Source organism: Aptenodytes patagonicus, chromosome Z (genome assembly GCF_965638725.1).
Source record: "Aptenodytes patagonicus chromosome Z, bAptPat1.pri.cur, whole genome shotgun sequence".
NCBI lineage: Eukaryota > Metazoa > Chordata > Aves > Sphenisciformes > Spheniscidae > Aptenodytes > Aptenodytes patagonicus.
The window spans coordinates 68,377,236-68,398,510 of NC_134982.1; the positions used below are offsets into that span (position 1 = coordinate 68,377,236).

Below are 21,275 nucleotides of genomic sequence, written 5' to 3' on the forward strand. Positions count from 1 at the left end.
AGCCGCGGGCGGGCGGGCGGACCGTGCCTCCGCCCGGATGCGGGGGGGGGGGGGGGCGTGGGCGGGGCCTCTCGGAGAGGGGACCGGGGGAGCGTTCGGCCGAGGGCGATAGGCGCCTCTCGCCCTTCGCTCGAGAGATTGACAAGGCCCGCCGGCCACTCGGGAGACGAGAAGCGAACGCCAGGCCTCGAGAGGGGGCGGGGCTCGCTGGTGGGCAGAGGAGGTAGCCAATGAAGGAGGGGCTGGGCATGGCAGCGCGAGGGGGGCGGGGCTGAGCCAGGGCGGGGGCGGTGGGTCCCGGTGCCGCTCGGTCCGTCCTCAGCGCGGAGGGCGGGTGACGGTCACCCCGCGCCGGGCGGGGGCGGGCGGCAGCGCCCGAAGGGGTCCGGCGCGGGGACGGCGCTTGGGTGCGCTTTGGGAACCGGGAGGCGTCTGCCGATCCCCGGCCGCGCCAGCCCCGCTTCTTCTCCTCAAAACTTAGAGATCCGGTTCAGAGGCGCGCGGTGAGCCCCTCCGCCTCAGCTGCTCGCCTCCCTTGCCTTAAACCTCGGTGAGCCGATGCGCTTTTCCGCTCTCCTTAGTAGCGGCAAAGGTAGCTGCTTAAAATGGGAAGGGCTGGCTTCCAGAGGTTGCCCCGTGCCCGGGCGCGGCTGAGTCAGTTGCAGACCACAGCCGCGGCGCGCCTAGAAATACAGCTCTCCTTAATCCTCTGCCGGGCACCAGTCCCCAAAACGCCAGTATCCTTTGACGTCGGACTGCTCACATTTGGCAGTTTCTCCAAAGTGCTATTGCCCGTCTTGCAGTCCCCACGTTTGAGGGGGATAACACCGCTTGTCCGGGACTGTCGTTACAGGCGGGTGAGGTTTCGCGTTGCTGGCTTCACGCAGGCATCGGGCGTCCCCTGTGTATCGGTGCAAGACACGGGGAAAGCGGAACCCCGCTCTCGCTTGATGGCTGCGAGAACTACCACGTCAATGTTAAAAAATAGCCTTATAAATGCTATATAATAGACTTTGTGCCAGCGCTTGTGCAAAAGAAAAGATCTTTAGGACCTTTTCTTTTTCTCCCATCAGGAGAGAGTAGCATTTAGGCCACTGAGGGTCTAAGATTTCAAGTAAAAGGATTTTTTTTTCTTTTGAAAACTTAAAAATAGCTTTAAAAGTTTATTAACAGCTTGTTTTACAGTCATTATAAATATGGAGGAGAGAGGATGCAAAGGATAAATGTTGGAGCTTCTGCCAGATCTTGAGTATTGCTTGCCCAAATCGTTTTTCTAGGGAAAGTTTGCATCTTTCCAGAACATTCTAGAAATCCTTGCAGAACAAAGAATTAAAAACAATATAGCTGCAAGAGACTTTAAGAAGTCATTTGCTTAGTCTTCTTTTCCCCAACTGTACATTTCCTAGTCTCGGTAGACATTTAATTACCTTTGCCAAAAAACCTCCACAGGCAATATGTGCTGTTACTCCCATTAAGAAAGATTTTGCTGATGTTTAACTGTGATCTTGTAACTTAAGCCCATTGATAGTTGTCCTGTATTCATGCTAAGTATTTTGTGGTGTGCTGGTGTATAAGACAGACCTCAGTAATGTCACTGTCTTTCATTCACAGAAATGTGTAACTCCTCGTTTACCACGTGGAGCGCAGATTCACCTTCAGAACATCTAACTTTCTTCCAGCAATTCACCTGGTCTTCTCTAGCATCACACAGGATGCAGTCTTGGGACGATGCAAAGAGGTTTGTACTGTTTTGCATTAAAAGTTTCCCCTCCATAAAAGATGGTTTTATCGAAGAGGAGTGAGCATATACTTAGTTCCAATTAGTATTGCAGGATCCTGTCAGACACTGAAGCATTCCACTCTTAAAAGCAACTAAGCAGAGACAAAAACAAGTCTTGCATTACTGTGATTCCAGATTTGTTTTGTAGAATCTGTCCTCAAATTGTCTATTAACTTTAATCAGAAATGGACACATTCTCACTAATACTAATGTTGCCTTTCCTGACCTTTTCTAAACTGGCTGTCATAACCTAACAACAAGTGGAGACTTATTTTTTATGTAAAAGCTGTAGGGTATTTTTCCAGTTAAGTTATGATTTCTGACTTTAAAAAAAAATGCAATTCATTGGCCTTTAGTTCAACTCAACAGATTACTTAATAACCTGTAACTGTAGGATTTAGGTGAAGAACATAAGGCAAAAGGGAAAGATGTCTCCCACAACTCAGAATTTTGAACAAAAAGTGCATATGTTTGGGGTGGTTAGAATTACAGTCAGGCTGTAGTGGTGAAGAAAGTGGATAATTGCTACATGTAAAATGTGTTTCTACTCTTAATCAGTAAGAACAACACAGACATACCATGCCATATGTCAAGTACATAAAATAGGAAAGGAATGCTGTGGCTTGAACTTTATAATGTGATGTACCTTGCAGTGTACATGCATGAATGCTGTTCCAAGTGAAGGAAAAAGTACTTCCAGTGTTTAATCCTAGACTGAGCATTATTGCCTTTATGGAATCCTCTGAAAATTCCTGCACACAAAGCAAAATAAGAGAGCTTGCCAGATACCATGCCTCTTAACTTTCCAAAGCTTTTTCTTTTTAAAAAGTACTTTACAATAAAGCTGACGAGATATTTCATTCCCTGTGAAATTTCAACTTTCATTTTAATATTCACTGCTTTACACTGAGATTTCAACAGCTGTTTCCAGAAGCCTACACAATTTCATTTATGCAGTGTTTTTCTGATGAACTTATTCCTCCATGACATGTTAAAATATTTAATTACTAGATACTAGTAAATTAAGAACTTGCATTAAAAAAACCCACAGGCATACCTTTTGGCTTTTAAGTATTACAGTTCAGATTTCCCTTAACAACTTAACAGCTCTTCCAGTTTGTTACAATGTTTGTTCTTTTCACACACATGGAAGAAATAATCATATGATTCCTCCTCCCATCCAATGTTTTAAACTCATATTCAGTTCCAAATATTGGTCTTTTTTCCACTGCCACACAACTTTAGCCAGTCAAACTCATACAGAATGATTGCCCTCACTGTCATGTCTCGATCACACTCCTTTCAAATTTCTGCCATTCAGGATCCTGTAACTTAATCTGTGTACCTAAGAAGATCTCAACACCTAAAAATAGAACTAAACAGGCAGTAATATAAGCTGTTGCAGCAAATTAATTCTTTCTTCTGGACTGTCTAAATTCTGTTTGACTAACCTTTAGCTTAAGTTTTTTGTTCTAGACTAAGAGTTCCCAATTCGTGATACAAAAATTACTGCAACATAGTAAACTCCAGAGTCATGAGCCAGCACTTAGCCAACTTTTAGCCCTATGTGGAGAGGCAATGGAGGGAATCTGTTCCTGGCTGCTGTAAATGTCTGCCTGCAAACAGAGAAAACAAACAACACTGGGTACTTTTCATTTGTTCTAAAGTTCATGCAGTTTGGCAGCACTCGCTGTTTGTGAAGGAGAAAGCCTCACCTGGCTGAACTTAGCAGTATGCATTGCAGATTGGGGTTGAGGTACACCTCTAGGTTCCAAAATTTCAGGACCACAAGGAGCCTTTTATAGTCCTCTTCTGAATGTAGAGAGCACAACAAGGAACCTAGACTTGTTAACACCATGTGAGAGAAAGGTGGGGCTTGCCTTCTGCTGTGCATGACTGGGGCCTAGCAAAGAAGCAGGAACTTGTGCGATTGCTGGTGTAGTGCTGTCATGCTAATGATGGTGGCAAAAAGCATGGCCAGTGTGAGAATCCCTGTAATACATCATCCTCATATATCATACAACATTAAGCAGTTGACAGAATGTCATTGCTTTAAATAAAAAAGCAAAAACAGACTTCAGCTGTTTATGTCATCTGACCCACGTACAAATGTTATACTACTTTCTCTCCATAATCCTGAAGTTGTTGATTAAGCTGACTTCTCAGCAGTTTGCTGTTCTCAATTTTTCTTCAGAAGAACTCCCTATAGCCCTCGGGGGAGTACTCTTACATGAGGGAGAGATGTGAAAAAGTGCTGTGCTCAGGCTGATCCCTTCCAAACTAATGCACAACAATGAGCTTTTAAAAGCTGGTGGAAATCAGAGTTGCACAAAAAAAGCAGAAAGAGGACATGTAGATCTTCACTGGTGCCATGGCTCAACTGCATCAAAATCTATTTTAGTACAACTCGGGAATTAGCCGGTTAAATTGTATAATGAAAAAATTATGTCATGTCAAGCAAAAGGACTGAAAAGGCCACATGCATGAGAACCACATGATGAGGTACAGAAACACAGGGACTTTGGCAAAATGTTAGAATTCTCAAGTTTGAGATACTGATAAGTGACCTGATTGTTGATCTAAGGCTGCTTCATGTACAGAGAGGATTTTGTTTATTTTAAGCATTTAATCATAGGCCTGCTTCAACCAATGGCAATCACTTTGTCATTTATCCAAGAGGTTGAACAGAAGTTACATATTTTTTTCATTTAGGTAAAAGTGATGGTCAAAGCTCGAAGTTTAGGGAAAAGAAAAATGGATAGAAAGATTTCTGCAAAATTTTTAAAAGGTATTTGAAAAGGTTTTCTGCCCCATAAGCAGTTTCAAAGTTAAGCTTCCCAGTAACTGTTGAAAATAACGCTAGATCCTTGTATTAGAATATTTAGAAATAAGTGTATTGATTTTATTATAAAGCTACTTCTTTATTTTCATTCTATGATTCCAAGTGTAATTAATTTAATTTAAAGCTGATACAGACTTTTACAAATGGAGCTTTCTTTTACTAATATAAAGAGGGTTTTTTAGAGTAACTTTTTTTTCAGTAGTATAAACTTCCTTGTATTCTCTTTACCCCATTTTCTGTTTTCAATATGTTTTAGAAATGTCTCCATAATTCTGCAAGTTGAATTAAAAAAAAAAACAGAAGTACTGCTATGGTGTAGACATTTTCAATATTTTTCAGGCACTGCATCTCTGTGTTTCTTTTCCTCTCTTAATGTAACAGTCAAGGAGTACAAATAAACTATTTATGTGTTTCAAGCTATTCTGCAATATTTACACTTCCTTTCATAACAGCAATTAGTTATTGGTTATATAATTCCAGGATTTTTAAAATGCTGCATTCGCTAATATTATCACAAATTACACTATAAATTGTACGTAGTTTTTTATGCCAGCTGCTAAATCATTCACAATCTGGCTTCACCAGTATTTGTAGTTCTTCCTAATCCTTTCCCTTGAAGAGGAGCAATGAATAGTCCCTTGCCTGAATCTAGATTTTTACCCTTCTTAACCCCAAGACCCTGCCCTCAAATCCTGTTCTCTAGTTCATGAATTGTTTGAATTCTACCTTAGAAAATCAATAGTGAATTAGTCACAAAGCACTAATTCTTAGCGCACAGAGTACTAACAAGGCGACTCTTCTGCAAAGTAAAATTTACATTTCCCAACCATTGTTCTAACTGCTGTTCCCCAGTAACTGACTCACCTACTCTGCCCCCTAATGATTTCCAGAATAGGTTATGTGAACAACAAAGCAAAAAAGGAAGGTTTATTAGAAGCAGCTAGTAAAAATGCAGAATAAACTTTTTTTTCTGTAGACACTTCTGCCTCCCTCTCATCATGTTTTAGAGCTGTTGCTCTTTCCCACATGTCAGATGATGGCCTTCAGTGTGTTCCAAAGGAAATCCCACCACTGCCTGTATTCTGTCTGCTTCCCACAAAACTGTCTCGGTCTGAGAGATGAGACAAAATGTTTCATAATAGCACCAAGTTAATTTGTGTGCTATTGTATTGAGTGTGGTCAAAGGTCACCAACTATAGTAGGAGATCATTTAAATGGAAAGTATGTGGGTGAGCAGGATGTACTGTACTCAGATGAGGGGACTCGTTAAATAGCTTGCTGAATCACTGCAGCTCTTTCCCAAAGCCAATTATTTTTCTTTCAATGTCATATAACATTATCAAGAATATCCTGTTACTTATCAGGAGATCACATATTCTGTAATCTCTGTAAGCCAGATTTCTTGCACACATCAAGGGCTCCCTCCATTTCAACACAAAAGCCTCCTGTGTGCCACCTTTCCTTAGGAATCTTTTGGAGTCTGTATCTGCCATTAATTCTGTGTATACCCTAATTTTGACTATCCAAAATCACAAGGATTCCTTTTGTCCTTTACCCTTACATACTAAAAGCTATGCCATTTGTGTTCCTTATTTACATTCTAGGAGTCATTTTCTAGCCTTGTTCTACAGAGTGTGAGTACATTTCCATTTTGCCCTTTCTATAAAACCGGTTGTTTGATTAATGGAAAATGATGAAGGTGCTCAAGTCTGTCACTCTACTAAACAAGCAGAACAGATTCTACAGGTTTTCCATTTTCCCCTTTTTGGCTTTCTGGTTGCCCACCAAATCAAAAGCACTCTGCCCATTGACACTAAATTTTTTTCCTGAAATTGAGGAATTGATCAGATACAGAGCTACATGGCAGAATTATGGCTGTGCTACCTAGATCAAGTGGGTTTTGTATAGCAGAAGCTAGAGAATTCACTGAAGATTTGTGTCCCATTATACTGGCTCTTATGAAAATGGTTGAGAATGCATATTTCTCATTAAAATGTTAAAGAGAAGCAAATCATATCCATCATCACCTAAGTCTTGCTTTCCTGTTGGAAATAACTAGTTTTACAGTACTAAAATTCATATTCAGATTTGTATTGCTTTTGTTTAGTTTTCCAGATATAAATATTGCATTGGATTGATCACTGTATTTTGTGTTTTCTCTGAAAGTTGAGATCAATGAACTGTATTTCATAGATAGGAAATCAAGGCAGAACCTGGCCCTAGAAAATAACTTCGCTGCTAACTCGCATTCAAAAGGAGGTTCTCTTGGCTTTATTTATATTTCTATCTATGCTATTGATTTCTTAAGAGTTTCTTCCACTAGTTATAAATTAGAAAGCTTTGAACTTTTATTTTATTTGAGCATTAACCCTAAAGAAGCCTTATGTATCTTTTTAAGATATGAGTATTACATTTCTGGAAATTGGATTCACATGGATTTGGAGGGTAAAATAAGATTTCCTGCTCCATCCAGAAATAGAAACCATTTATACCGTCAGGTGGAGCATAAGGGATGAGGTACTAATTGCTTGGCTTCCTTAACATCATTGCCTTTTCATTAATTCAATAAAAGTCTGTTTTTAAGGGCTCCTTATATGCTCTGTGTCACTGCTATTATATAATTTTCTCCTGAAACTCACTAATGATGTGCTGAAAACATGGCTATTTCCACAGAACTTGTCGTCTTTATTCATGAAAAGTAATAGTATAGTCAGTAAAATGCTAAGCTCAGGGGATGATGATTACTATGACAAAATCAAGGACATTTCTTTGAACTGCTTTTCTGTGAAAATCCTTGCATTTGTAATCTACAAATTCTAGCAACTGCTATATAAAAAATTGGATTGTGTGGGAAGGGTAGAGAGATAAATACAATGTGAGTTTTTCTTTACAAATAGGTTGCTATACATAAATTATTGGTCATTCTATTTTTTTTTTTTTTCCTGGGAGGGATGTCATCCCAGGAATTTAGGTATTACTTTAATCAATTAAATTGAAGAGACAATTTTTTGTCAATCCAAAATTGCATAAGCAAATTTCTAGTTCTCCCGATCACATTTTATCCTTACTTATATTCTGCCTCTAAAGGTTGCAAAGGTAAAATATATCCTGATTTATATTCCTATATGAGCAAATGAGGCATTGGAATATAACTGGCTTGAAGCAGCTAGTGGATCTCTGAATTGACTAGCTCATATATTTCTTAATTTTCCCTCCTTTGCTTTCTGAAGACAAAGATGTATCAGACGTATCACCACATGCTTCCCATTTTCATCTGAAAAAAACCTTCCCCATTCTGCTAGGAAAATCGCTTTGATAAGATACATTGCAACTGCTTTGTATTCATAGCAATCCCATCTGAAGAAACACTAACAAAAAGATAACACCAGACTGACTTAAAGACATACTGAGGGATTTCCAGTGGAACCAGCAAGACTGGAAGCCTGCAGCATCGTTGAAAACAGGCCCTTGGCCTTTACATGAGAACAAATGCAAGTAGTGTTCCACAGCTACCTCGTTATTTGTTCAAAGGACCTGAACCATCAATGCTCAGGGATTAGTAAGAACATGGCAATGACATATGAGACTGCCCCTACGTACTTTCCTAGTTGCTGATTACTTTCAGGTGAGGGGATTCCTTTGCTTTTTCTGTTTAGTAACCCTCAATAGATTTCCTTTACAATACTAGTCCAGGCTCCACTTGAACTAATGTCAAGTTTTTGCATTGACAACATCCTGTAGTGAGGAGATTCACGGAAAACTTAGCTGCTGTCTGAAGAATTTTGCTTGTTTTGAACTTGGCTCCTCCTGGCCTTGGCTCTTTTATTAGAAGTCCTGCTGACTTTATGCCGCCAGTGATTTTGCAACCTCTGCCATAACCCTTACTAAACTGCCTTTTTTTTCCTACCTTATTGAAAGGTAGGAAAAATCCTACCTTATTCAGTTGTTCCTTGTAAAGAAGCTGTTCCATGCTTTGGTCATCCTTGTTACCCTTCTCTGAATCTTTTCTAGTTCCAATACATCTTTTCTGAGATAAGGGGATCAGAACGATCCCCTTGTTTTATTTCATACTGCTTTTCAAATAATTCCTCACATCCAATTTTCTTTTTTGGCCTGTGTAGAGCATTAAGCTGAAGTTTTGCACAGATGTTTCACAAACTAACGTCCAGCTCCTGCATAGTTATGATCAGCCCACCATTTTATATGTGAGGCTAGGATTGTTTTTCCCCACGTCCATCACTTTACGTTTGTCTGTCTTGAAGTTCATCTGGCATTTCAACTGCTGTGTGATTTGGTCTTACAAGGTGCAGTGTTGTCCAGGAAGTTTTATCGTTAGATCATTTGAAAAATCAGATTGGTACACATTTCTAAGATACATTTAAAACATAGATCAATCTTGGGTTTGTAGTTACCTTTTGTTTTTAAAAAGTGAAGTGGCATTATAAGATGAAAAAGTGAACAACAAGATATTTATCTTAAGAAAATTGGAAATTCTTTCATATTGTTTGGTACAGGAAGCCAACATGCCACTGAAGATTTATCTCTGTGTATCCGACTCAAAAAAATTTACTCTTTTCAAAGAGTAAGCAATGTACTCTTTTCAAAACACTGCACTGAAGTTAATTTTTTTCCATTCAAATTGGCCATAAGTCCATATCTTTGTTTTTCCATGTGGCAAAAGAATACCCTGCGGTGTAGTTTTAGGTAGAATCCACACTGCGTAAAAGCATTTAATCCCAGTTCCGCTAAATTGCAAACAAGACTATTAATGTCCACTTCATGGACAGCAGAACATAGAAGCTATCTAGCAGGATGTGGCTCTCTAAGGTTTTTGAAGTTGTTGAACTTGAGGAATAATGAAAATAAGTGTTAGGACAAAGAAATTACAGGAAATATTTTCTGGTGGGAGGAGAGAAAGAGGGGAGGGAGGAAATGCTTTAAGGGGTCTGGACCAACATACTTTTGTTGTGAGAAGAGCGTGGCTCATCTGTTCTTAGTGTAGTTAATACAAGCTCTGTCAGTATGAAATGTATGCATTCTACTTTCCCCCAGAATCAGAAATGCCAGAAGGAAAGAAAAAAAAAAAAAAAGTGTAAGGATCTGAGTTACCAAGGCATCGCTGAAGTTCACAAAATCTAAACAAGGAACTACATGAGTAACCACACAAGCTAGACTGAATACTGTACACTCCTGAATTAAACTTAATGAACTATCCTTATGCCTGAACAATCCCTTCAGACTCCAGGAGAAAGGTAATGAAGAAAAAGGCTTGGATTCTATCGGGAGGTATCTGTAGCTGAAAACAGATGTCAAAGGAAAAAGAGTGGAATGACTTTAAAGGACCACCCCGAGCCTTGAAAAGGTGTCAGAGATAACATCCGTTTATTTTAATATTTTCTAGTCTTTCCAGTATGCATTTGTGTTGTTCTCTCCTGGGGTGTGACATCCTCCAAGTTTTATGATCTGATCCACTTTATGGCTGTTTATTCCTAACATAAATCCTGCAGAAATAATTTCACAAATTTCCTTCCAGTTGTAGTTTTAGTAACATTTATAATTATCTGTCAATAATGATGTATTTTTCAGCAATATCAATTTGAATGTGCTGAGTTATCTTTCCACTGTAATTTCTCTACTGCTATTTCTATTAGAGTAATTTCATGGACTAGAGCCTTGTAGAGAGATAATTTGGAATCTATATAAAATTTATTACATGTTCCTATCAAGCCATAGGCTGTAGCACTGCTTGTGGTATATGCTACATTGTATATTGATAAATGTATATTTTACATTTATCCTGATAGCTTTATTTCTGCTATTGTTATTCAAATTATATAAACTTCCATATAGACTACACAAATTCTATTTCCATCGAGTGAATTCTCAATTATTTCACTAGTTATGTGCCTCTTATTTTTTCTCTGGCAATGCTAACATAAGTGGAACTATAAAGATTTGTAGAAATTATGAAGTCTTTTCTTATTCTTGCTATTCAGTTAATATGCTATCCATTTTCAGACAGCCCACTGTAAAAATTTTTATGGCAACACTTAGTAGACTACTTTCCCAGTCATTTAGATCATTGTGACAAAAAAACCCCACAAAAAACAAACAACCCAGCTCAGCAATTAAAGCAAGGGGAAATATTTTTTGTGTCCACACACAATATTGCCAAAATTAGTGTTGCTTACCCAGTGTTTTTTTAACATTCAGCCAAAGGATAAAAGAACTGAACGTTCTTTTATTCTCCATCTGAACAGTACCACTATTCAAAGGCATCATTTCCCCTCCTCAGCTTTGTAGCTTTTTTAGAAAAATATACCAGCATTTTATCCAACTTTGTCTAACACTGCTTTTTCACTTCTGATAAGTTTATTCCTTATTTTTGTGAACTATACTCATGTAATTTCTTGAAATCATAAACTAATCAACTCTTGCAATCAATTTTAAATTGTCAATACATGTATTGTAGGCATCTGACAATTAGACGCAGTTAAATTAAAAAATAAAGCTCTAAGAGGCCCTTAGAGATCATACTTTCCAACTCCCTGTTTCAAGACTATACCTCCATTAATTCAAGAAGATGCTTGTCTAATCTTTTCCTAAAAGATTTCCAATGGCCATGTAATTGGGAATACAGGCCAAAAATAATTCTTGCCTTTAGTACTATGTCAATCTATAAATTTTACACTATTGAAAAATTAGGGACCATCAAGAAAAAGCTTCATTTTCTTTATGGGGATGATACTTACATTGTTATGTTGCTTCCCAGCTCTATTGGAAAAGGATAGACCAATAAGTTAAGTTTAGAAGAAGTGTGTAATCAATAATTACAACTGAACTTCTATAGCAAAAAACAGGAAGATGGAACTAAGTTAATACTGAAGTAGCTTGATCTGAAAGAAATTAATCATTGTCCTAATATAAAACCCTTTTAAAGTCAATGGAGAAACTGTTGAAAGTTGAAATGCTATCAAGCATTGGAGTGTATGGAAATTTAATTAATTTATTAGAGTAATTTTGTATTTAGATGTAAGCACCCAAAAGATATGGTTGTAAAGACCTAATTACAAATACACATACAGTCAAAATGTTCCAAAACAGTAAGTAGTAGAAGCACACAGGTAAGTGTAAACTCAGCAATCCAGAAACAAAAGGAAGAGACAAGACAAAGTGCTGCCAATCAACTTCTTTTGACCTCTGCGCAGTATTACATTAAAAAAATAAATGGTGTGTGTAGGGTTAACCTCCAGGGAAATTATGAAAAAATAATTATGTTCACTCACTTCTCCAACAATTTAATCCACCTTTCACTTGAAAATTAATTATTTTTATTCACATAAAATTATTTTTCTCCAGGAATATATGTGATTATTTTGTTTTGTCATGGAATGAAAATGTGAAATAGTCATAAGGTATAATTTCCCCTCTCAGTATATCAGTTTTTAAGATCTGGAGGATGTATATTTCTCTACCATGCAGAATGACTGTGAACCAATTGTAAAGTCATATGCATTCTCACTATTGAGAAGAGGTTATGCAAAAAATTTCAGACCTGAACACTCTCAAGCATATGAATAGCTTTTCTTCCACATGAATTATCCTGTTGACTTCAGTAGGACTGCTTATATTTTTCAGGCTCGGCAGGATGAGGATTATCGTTTTTATCATGTTAAAAAATCACTTAATAGATAAAACCAAGGCAGAAATTTGTTAGTGTTAGGAAATCACAAAAACTTGTCAAATTATCCCCAGAATACAACACAGTGAAAACCCACTGCAAATAAACCAGATTTAAATATGCAGGTATCCAGTAAAATGAAACATTTTTAAATTACTGCTTTTTCAGCTTTAGTACCATCTCATAAGTCAACATTCTCCAGCGTATCTTTTGTTGTCAAAGCATGCTTCTCACTAACATACACTTCAGCCTTTGATTCTGAGGTATTCATGTGATCTTGCATAATGCCTCGGGTAGAATGCTTCCCAAATCCATGGGAATTGTGCCCTTGACTTCAGTCCCAGAGATTCCTATTTTGAGTCCTGGTTACATGCAAGTAAAAGGCAAATTACTCTGTTCAAGAGGTCCATCCTTAATGTGAGGGTGATTCATGTTTTAAAACGGATAAAGCAAAAGAACCTCTATAATGCTCCATGCTTTTGTTGATAATACACAGCACCAGTAAGACAGTTTTCATCACATTCTTTGGGTGAATAAACTAGGAAAAAACCAAATCAATCTGCAAAACTCCTCCTTTTTAAAAAAATATTTCTAGTACCATTTCAGTATTTTCAGTGGATTGCTATAAATCTAAAACTGCAGATTAAAAAAAAAAGAATCCCTGGAAAGAGATCTGCTTCTATGATTTAACACTCTCCCATTTCAGCAGTACAAGTAAAGTTTTCAATCACTTTAGAATATGCTTTTAGATGTTATTTTAATTTACACTGCTAGATCATTCACTTAACATTTTACCATTAAAATCTTATCCAAGAAAAGGACAAGCACCAGAACATCCTAGAAATACTTTCTGAATTAGCAGCTAATGGAAGCTGCTAGAATTCGAAATAAATATATTAAATCATTAGATAAAGACTTTTTTCCAGACACTGAGGCCTTATTGATTTTTCTGCAGAGAGATTTTTAGGGCTTGGAAATATTAACATACAGCAGAAGGTATTAACTTGTGAATTCATACAGTATATTTATTCACCCTGGAGGTGGAATGATATGGAAGTCATCTTCTTACAACTCTGTATATTACTAAAAATGTATGCCTTGGGAACAGTGTCCTTTGCAATCTCGTTATTCTGGTTGCATTCCAGTATAATCCCAATTGATGCATTCTAATTTTTTCAAGGTTATTTAGAGGATGCAAAAGAAAAAATACAGGCACTGCTAAATTTTGCTTATCTGGAACTGTAAGTGAATATTACTGATTTTTACACATCACTTTTAAAACCTAATAGCATTTAGATTGAAGACACTGACAAAACTAAAATCCCTTATGTCAGTAGTGTACTAAAGAGGTAGGGAAAAAAGTAAAATATTCCAAAATAAATTATAGCTTGTTTAGTGTTTGGACACTGCCCAATTTAAGCAAAGGATTTAAGACTTCAAAAATGTTTCTCTGATACTGCTATGAAAGCAAGAGTAGGAAGGGAAGAATCTAGGCTAGATCACTTTAAAAGCGATCACCAGCAAGACAAAGTTCTTAGGTTTTCAAGTGTAAATTCTTTGGAGTGGGAAAAATATGCAACATGGAGGATATGCAGTAATATAATATTCTGTAATAACATAAAATTAAACACTGTCATTTGCATTAAGTTGTCTCCAATACCTATCCTATGCTTACAGTTAAGTGAGGATTCTTGTCAGAAGAGTGTTATGCCTGACAGACAGATGATAATTGATTTTCCTTGGTAGTGAAGAAGACAGCAAGAGACATTTTTTTCCTTTAATGTATGTCAACATTTTGTACAAAGGAACCTTGATCCTTCTTTGGAGCATCTAGGAATTAGTACCAGTAAAAAATAACTACGGTTGATTTACAGTAGTTCTACAGTAGCTCTGAGTCTGTGCATTCTCATGAATGAGACTTAGACTGTCTTTCTCTGTGTATCACTTTCTCTGATCTATACAGATCACCACAACGAAGTCATCTCTGCCTTAAGGATCGGCTTTAGCAGTCTTCCAGTATTCAGGTCTTTGGAGCTAGAACATTCATACATGTTATTTTTGGTTAAACAGATGTTATATACATATTCTTCATATTCTGTTCTTCATACCATATAGCAAAGACCAGTTTCTAATTTAATCCTCTGTAAGGACTTATACATATATACAGATATTTGAAAGCAGATCCTAGAATGCGACTTGCATCACTTGATTTTAGTGTCATAATCACCAACATGTATTTGACACTCATTTGTATTTTTTGTATGTACTTGAGTGCCCCAGAATATTAGTGAATTTGTCAAGAACATTATGTTGTGCATCTACACAGATAGAATCTTAGAAATCAGGTATGTATGGGAAGGAATATAATCCCCAAGTTGGAAACATGACTGAGTGCCAGCAGTCCTTGATTAATGTCATTCCCTCAGGGCAGAACAGCACTAGTGCTTCTTGGCATAAGTAGTTTATTAAGACTACGTAACTACATTTTTCCCACCAATTTGTTCACTATTACGCCTACTCTGAATCTTCCGCTTGCCTCCTTATAATTAAATTTACATTGCTGCTTGTAATAGAGAAATTGGGAAAGAAAGCTGTTGCACTGAACATACTTCTTTTCCTTTTTCTTTTCTTCACTAACGTCTGAAGAATACTTAGTGTGTAACCTTAGCACAGACAAGCTGATTCAAACTCCTGTGCAGCGTCCAAGTAATCTCTGAGTCCATGTTCTCTTTTGTTTTTCATCGGATGTGCTTCTGCCTACTCTTAACCTATCAAGTCTAAATAAATAATTAGATGCGTACATCCCATTATCAACAGTGCCTCTGGTAGCAACCCAAACCGGAATACCAGACCCAAGTGACTTTTTCTTAAAATGCTCTAAAAAGTATCTCATTTTGGCATCTTTGCTGTCACTGACCACAGACTGAAGAATTATTTTGACGGTTTTGTCCTTAATTTCTCCTTTCTTACATTACACAGCATGTTCAGCTTCACAAACGGTCTCTTTGAAAAAGAAAGATAATGTCTTGATTTATATTAAGACCAGCAAGGCCTCATGTATAGATAAAGAACCAAGATTCAGGAGATCAAGGTTCTTAGTTTTTCACTGACCTGCCAGGTTACGCAAGCCAAAATGATACCATTCTCTTTGGTTAAATGACAAAAATCTACTGTTTACTGTTCAAATACAACCTCAACTGTGTGGATGACCTTTCTGCTTGCAGAGATGTAGGAATATGTCCCTGGTCACTTGGGACAAAACCCAAAATCTACTGAAGTTATCCCTTCAAAGAAACCTTCTCACTGACTCACATGGATTCTGAATTAAGCCCTTAGTTTAACTTAGTGTTTAACGTATTAGTGCTCTCAAGATGCAAGGCACTTCTGAGAATGAGTAAGTGATGAGGGGAAACTGATGATATAAGAGATTCCCTTCATCATTAATCATGAGGAAATGCCATTAACTGAAATTGTTTCAGTTTAAATTTTAGTCACAGTGTAACCTTTAAGGTGTCTTACCTCTAGCCAAGTACGTTAAAACTGTGAAAAATGTAAACATATGTAAGAATACTAGAGCACTGAAAAATAGAGCCTGTGAAATACGCTCACTTCTACTGAGTCTTCCGCCTCCCTGAAACATTGACTGGAAGTTTTCCTCCTTCCAAATAATTAGGGTCTGGCAGTTCTTGATTCTTCAGTATTAGCAATAATTACTAGGTGAGCCGTGAGCAGCCAAATAATAGGAGACCACGTGACAGAAGACCATCAGGAATGTATCCATTGATGGCATTTTTAGATTTTAAAAGCCATTAGCCATCTTCGGTCTTAGGAATTCCTATCACAGACATTTTCACACAGAATCTGACCTCATACTTTACTGAAAAGGTCTGCAAAGAAACAGGAACAATCTGGTAAGTTACATGAACAGTCCTGGAAGTGTCACAGCACAGGCGCACTTAAGGGAGATCCAGAATATATTCTGATATTCTTCAGGATGCTCTAAGTTTTTTATCATATAGTTCCAGATAGTCCTAGGCTTGAGAGAGGAACAAAGCCATTGCTTTTGTACCTAATTGGGGAATATCCACTGGATACTTTGCATTCATTTCTCATATAGGTAACTGTCCATTTCCTTTTCAGATCCAATTCTTCTAACAGTTTTTTCATTGATAGCACTATTCACGAATAGAGTTTATGTGAATTAGGAATTACAATAAACTTTCCAGTGACACCTACACCATTTGGTTACATGTACTACAGCTGTCAGTGGAGAAGAAATAATCTTTTTCTATTTATTCTGAAGAAATATATTTCACCATTCAGTTCCCCCTTTTCCAGAAGAATAAAGGTTATTGCTCTTCTCATTTAATCTTTAAAAAGAGCCTCCAGCCATCCCTCTTCTTAAATTTAAATTTCCTCTGTTTAAATAATGTTTTTGCTCTTCCTGAACATACCAGGTCATGCATTGAAGATCAATGATTCCAATTCTAAATTTTGCTGTAAAGACGGTATTTTCTCATATTCAACCTCCATATAAAGTATGCTCTTACAGAAGTTCTGTTTTATGGTAAAACAAACAAAACATTTAAGAATACTTCCAAAGTATTCCAAAGTGTAACCAAACGACCACAAGAAGAGGGATGCAAGTTACCCTTCTAGAACACACATTACACTTATGTGCAATTTAAATCCCTACTACAAAGGGATACAGCTATTTACCACACTCTGTGCATGAACAATCTGCAAGTGTTAAGAGAGATGCAAGACAGGTTAAATAGGAACTAAATAAATCATCCTAAGTCAATTAATAGCTACCCTAAGGTTATTCATTAATTAATTCAGAAACAAATATGATGCATTTTGAGCTGAAAACACTGGAAACAACATCAAGTTAAAAGCACCAGTCCTTTTTTAAATTGGTATGATATTTATAGAACCCCCTCCAACACAAATAGTGAATGAAACAATACTAGCTTCCAAGTAGAAAGATCATTTTAGACAGGTGTACTCTGCGCTGGGTAAAAAACTGGCTGGACGGCCGGGTCCAGAGGGTTGTGGTGAATGGAGTTCAATCCAGCTGGCGGCCGGTCACGAGTGGTGTTCCCCAGGGCTCAGTTTTGGGGCCGGTCTTGTTCAATATCTTTATCGATGATCTGGATGAGGGGATCGAGCGCACCCTCAGTAAGTTTGCAGACGACACCAAGTTGGGCGGGAGTGTTGATCTGCTCGAGGGTAGGAAGGCTCTGCAGAGGGACCTGGACAGGCTGGATCGAAGGGCCCAGGCCAATTGTATGAGGTTCAACAAGGCCAAGTGCCGGGTCCTGCACTTCAGCCACAACAACCCCATGCAGTGCTACAGGCTTGGGGAAGAGTGGCTGGAAAGCTGCCTGTCGGAAAAGGACCTGGGGGTGCTGGTCGACAGCCGGCTGAACATGAGCCGGCAGTGTGCCCAGGCGGCCAAGAAGGCCACTGGCATCCTGGCCTGTATCAGAAATAGTGTGGCCAGCAGGAGTAGGGAAGTGATCGTGCCCCTGTACTCGGCACTGGTGAGGCCGCACCTTGAATACTGTGTTCGGGGCCCCTCACTCCAAGAAGGATGTCGAGGTGCTGGAGCGTGTCCAGAGAAGGGCAACGAGGCTGGTGAAGGGTCTGGAGAACAAGTCTTATGAGGAGTGGCTGAGGGAACTGGGGTTGTTTAGCCTGCAGAAAAGGAGGCTGAGGGGAGACCTCATCGCTCTCTACAACTCCCTGCAAGGAGGTTGTAGCGAGGTGGGTGTCGGTCTCTTCTCCCAAGTAACCAGCGATAGGACGAGAGGAAATGGCCTCAAGTTGCGCCAGGGGAGGTTTAGATTGGACGTGAGGAAAAATGTCTTTCCTGAAAGAGTGGTTAAACATTGGAACAGGCTGCCCAGGGAAGTGGTGGAGTCCCCATCCCTGGAGGTATTTAAAAGACGAGTAGATGAGGCACTTAGGGACATGGTTTAGCGGGTGGTGGTGTTGGGTCGATGGTTGGACTCGATGATCTTAGAGGTCTTTTCCAACCTCAATGATTCTATCATCATCAGGACTAAGCTACCGTGAAACAAGATGTCTGTGTGGTGAGGAGAATGCATCCCTGTTTGAATAGTATATGACCTGCTCTCAGCTATGCACACAATGATGCTATTCTAGCCTGTTAGAGGTGGCAAGGAGGAATCTCTGAAGTTATCACAACATGCTGTGAAACCTCAGTAATGCCATACTACAGCTGATTGACTGCTCATCTGATCTGTAATGGGAAATACAATGCTCCCAATTTGAGCAAACTAATAGAAGGCATGCTTGATGAGAAAGGACTGATTGCCTTGAGTGGGGTGAACCTGCAAGTGATATAGAATACTTACCAATCTCATCACCCACTCGCCTTATTTGAAAGCTCACCCCCCTGGCATTTTTAATATAAGCACATATTATTAAAAATAATTCCAAAGCAAACATTGTCTGTATATATTTTTATTAAGGAAAGGATCAAACATCTAAGACATGCTAGCTGTAATATTCAATGCCTTCATTTGGCTTGGCTAGTAGAATGATGGAAGCCATGTAGGAACAGATACCTAACATGTAGATAAACAGAATGATCAAAAATGTAATTTTAGCAGGAATATGTCAATGTTCTTAGTTGTAAATTTAGTCAGAAATGCAACAAGTACAAATCTTTTTATGTTAATAGAAATAAATTTTAAAATATTTATTTAAGAGAATGGAGTAAAGAAGACAGAGTAAGTAACCTTGTAAAATGACAGATAACTTAATATATGAAGGCAAAATTAACATGTGAGATCAATGGGAAGTGAAGCTGGTATTGAAAAAATAGCCAAACCAAGGAAAATTAGTTAATAATTGTGAAGAACTGTTGTAACTTAATAGCCCTAAAACAAGAAGATATAACCAACTAACTTTGACTAAAGCATTTAATAATGGTAGTCATAATTTATTAATTCAATAATTACTTCAACCATTGGCTGTATAAAGAAAATTCCGTAACCAATGCTAACAAATATTGTACCTAATATTCACTACTTGATTTGCTTTTATGAGCAAATATTTGTATTTACATAATTTTAATTATATTGTTCCCTTAGAGATGTGGGATAAGTGAAGATAGTAAAGAAGCACAAGATACTGGACAATCTCTATCTTCTTCATGGAAACTGGATTATAAATTGACAAATGAATCTTGAAAATGCTACAGTTCTAATTCTATTGCTAAAAGAGAAGCATAATGACGTTAATTTGCCTAATGTGCATTAAACAATTAAAATCAGAAAATGGAAAACCACATTGACTTTCATGTAATGTTTCATAAAATGTTATAAAAACTGACTGCAGTTGAAACACAGGCTGTTTTAGGAATAAAACACTTCATTGTTCTTAGTGATGATTTTTGATGGTTATATCCTGCTTTTTTTAAATGTGTATTTTTCAGATAGATTAAAAGCCATCTCACAAATTATTAAAAAGGAGTGTGCTGCATGGCAATAACATTTAAAATTTTATTAATACAATCACTGTCTTTATATTATTCTGCTTAGATGCTTTTCCAGCTCTAATATATTTATTGAAGCCTGAAAGCCATTAGGTTGTTCCAGTTTGGGGTGAAAAAATGCCTTTAGAAAAAGGCATAACAAGTTTCAAGAAAGCAGGTGTTACTGAACTGAAAGGATAAATGGGTAAGATTTCCTTGGGAAACATGTTTATTAGAAAAGTGGTTTAGGAGAGTTCGTAGCTCCTTGAAGAAACTCTTTAAGAATGTACATGCAAAGTATTCCAGTGCAAGGAATGGGAAGAATAGTTCTAGCTAAATTAGCTCTTCAACGATTTAGGCTAATTAGTAAAGGAGGAGTATGAGACGCAGGCAAATATAGAAGACAGTATTAGAATCATAGCATGATAGAATCGTTTAGGTTGGAAAAGACCCTTAAGATCATCAAGTCCAACTGATAACCTAACACTGCCAAGTCCACCACTAAACCATGTCCCTAAGTGCCACATTTACACGTCTTTTAAATACCTCCAGGGATGGGGACTCAACCACTTCCCTGGGCAGCCTGTTCCAATGCTTGATAACTCTTTCAATTAAGACATTTTTCCTCACATCCAATCTAAACCTCCCCTGGCACAACTTGAGGCTGTTTCCTCTCCGTCTATCACTAGTTACTTGGGAGAAGAGACCGACACCCACCTCGCTACAACCTCCTTTCAGGGAGTTGCAGAGCACGATAAGGTCTCCCCTCAGCCTCCTTTTCTGCAGGCTAAACAACCCCAGTTCCCTCAGCTGATCCTCATGAGACTTGTGCTCTAGACCCTTCACCAGCTTCGTTGCCCTTCTTGGGACATGCTCCAGCACCTCAATGTCCTTCTTGTAGTGAGGGGCCCAAAACTGAACACAGTATTCGAGGTGCGGCCTCACCAGTGCCGAGTACAGGGGCACGATCACTTCCCTACTCCTGCTGGCCACACTATTTCTAAAACAGGCCAGGATGCCAGTGGCCTTCTTGGCCGCCTGGGCACACTGCTGGCTCATGTTCAGCCGGCTGTCAACCAGCACCCCCAGGTCCTTTTCCGACAGGCAGCTTTCCAGCCACTCTTCCCCAAGCCTGTAGCGCTGCATGGGGTTGTTGTGACCCAAGTGCAGGACCCGGCACTTGGCCTTGTTGAACCTCATACAATTGGCCTGGGCCCATCGATCCAGCCTGTCCAGGTCCCTCTGCAGAGCCTTCCTACCCTCGAGCAGATCAACACTCACGCCCAACTTGGTGTCGTCTGCAAACTTACTGAGGGTGCACTCGATCCCCTCATCCAGATCATTGATAGAGACATTAAACAGAACTGGCCCCAAAACTGAGCCCTGGGGAACACCGCTCGTGACCAGCCGCCAACTGGATTGAACTCCATTCACCACAACTCTCTGGGCCCGGCCATCCTGCCAG

General features: G+C 38.7%; 1 long non-coding RNA gene across 1 annotated transcript; it reads left to right on the forward strand.

The window, feature by feature from the left end:
• The first annotated feature begins 327 nt into the window (after positions 1–327).
• Positions 328–19,624, forward strand: LOC143173202 (uncharacterized). The gene is made up of 3 exons (XR_012997488.1): positions 328–550; positions 1,612–1,738; positions 19,428–19,624. It is a non-coding gene; the product is annotated as an uncharacterized LOC143173202 (long non-coding RNA).
• The last annotated feature ends 1,651 nt before the right edge of the window (positions 19,625–21,275 follow it).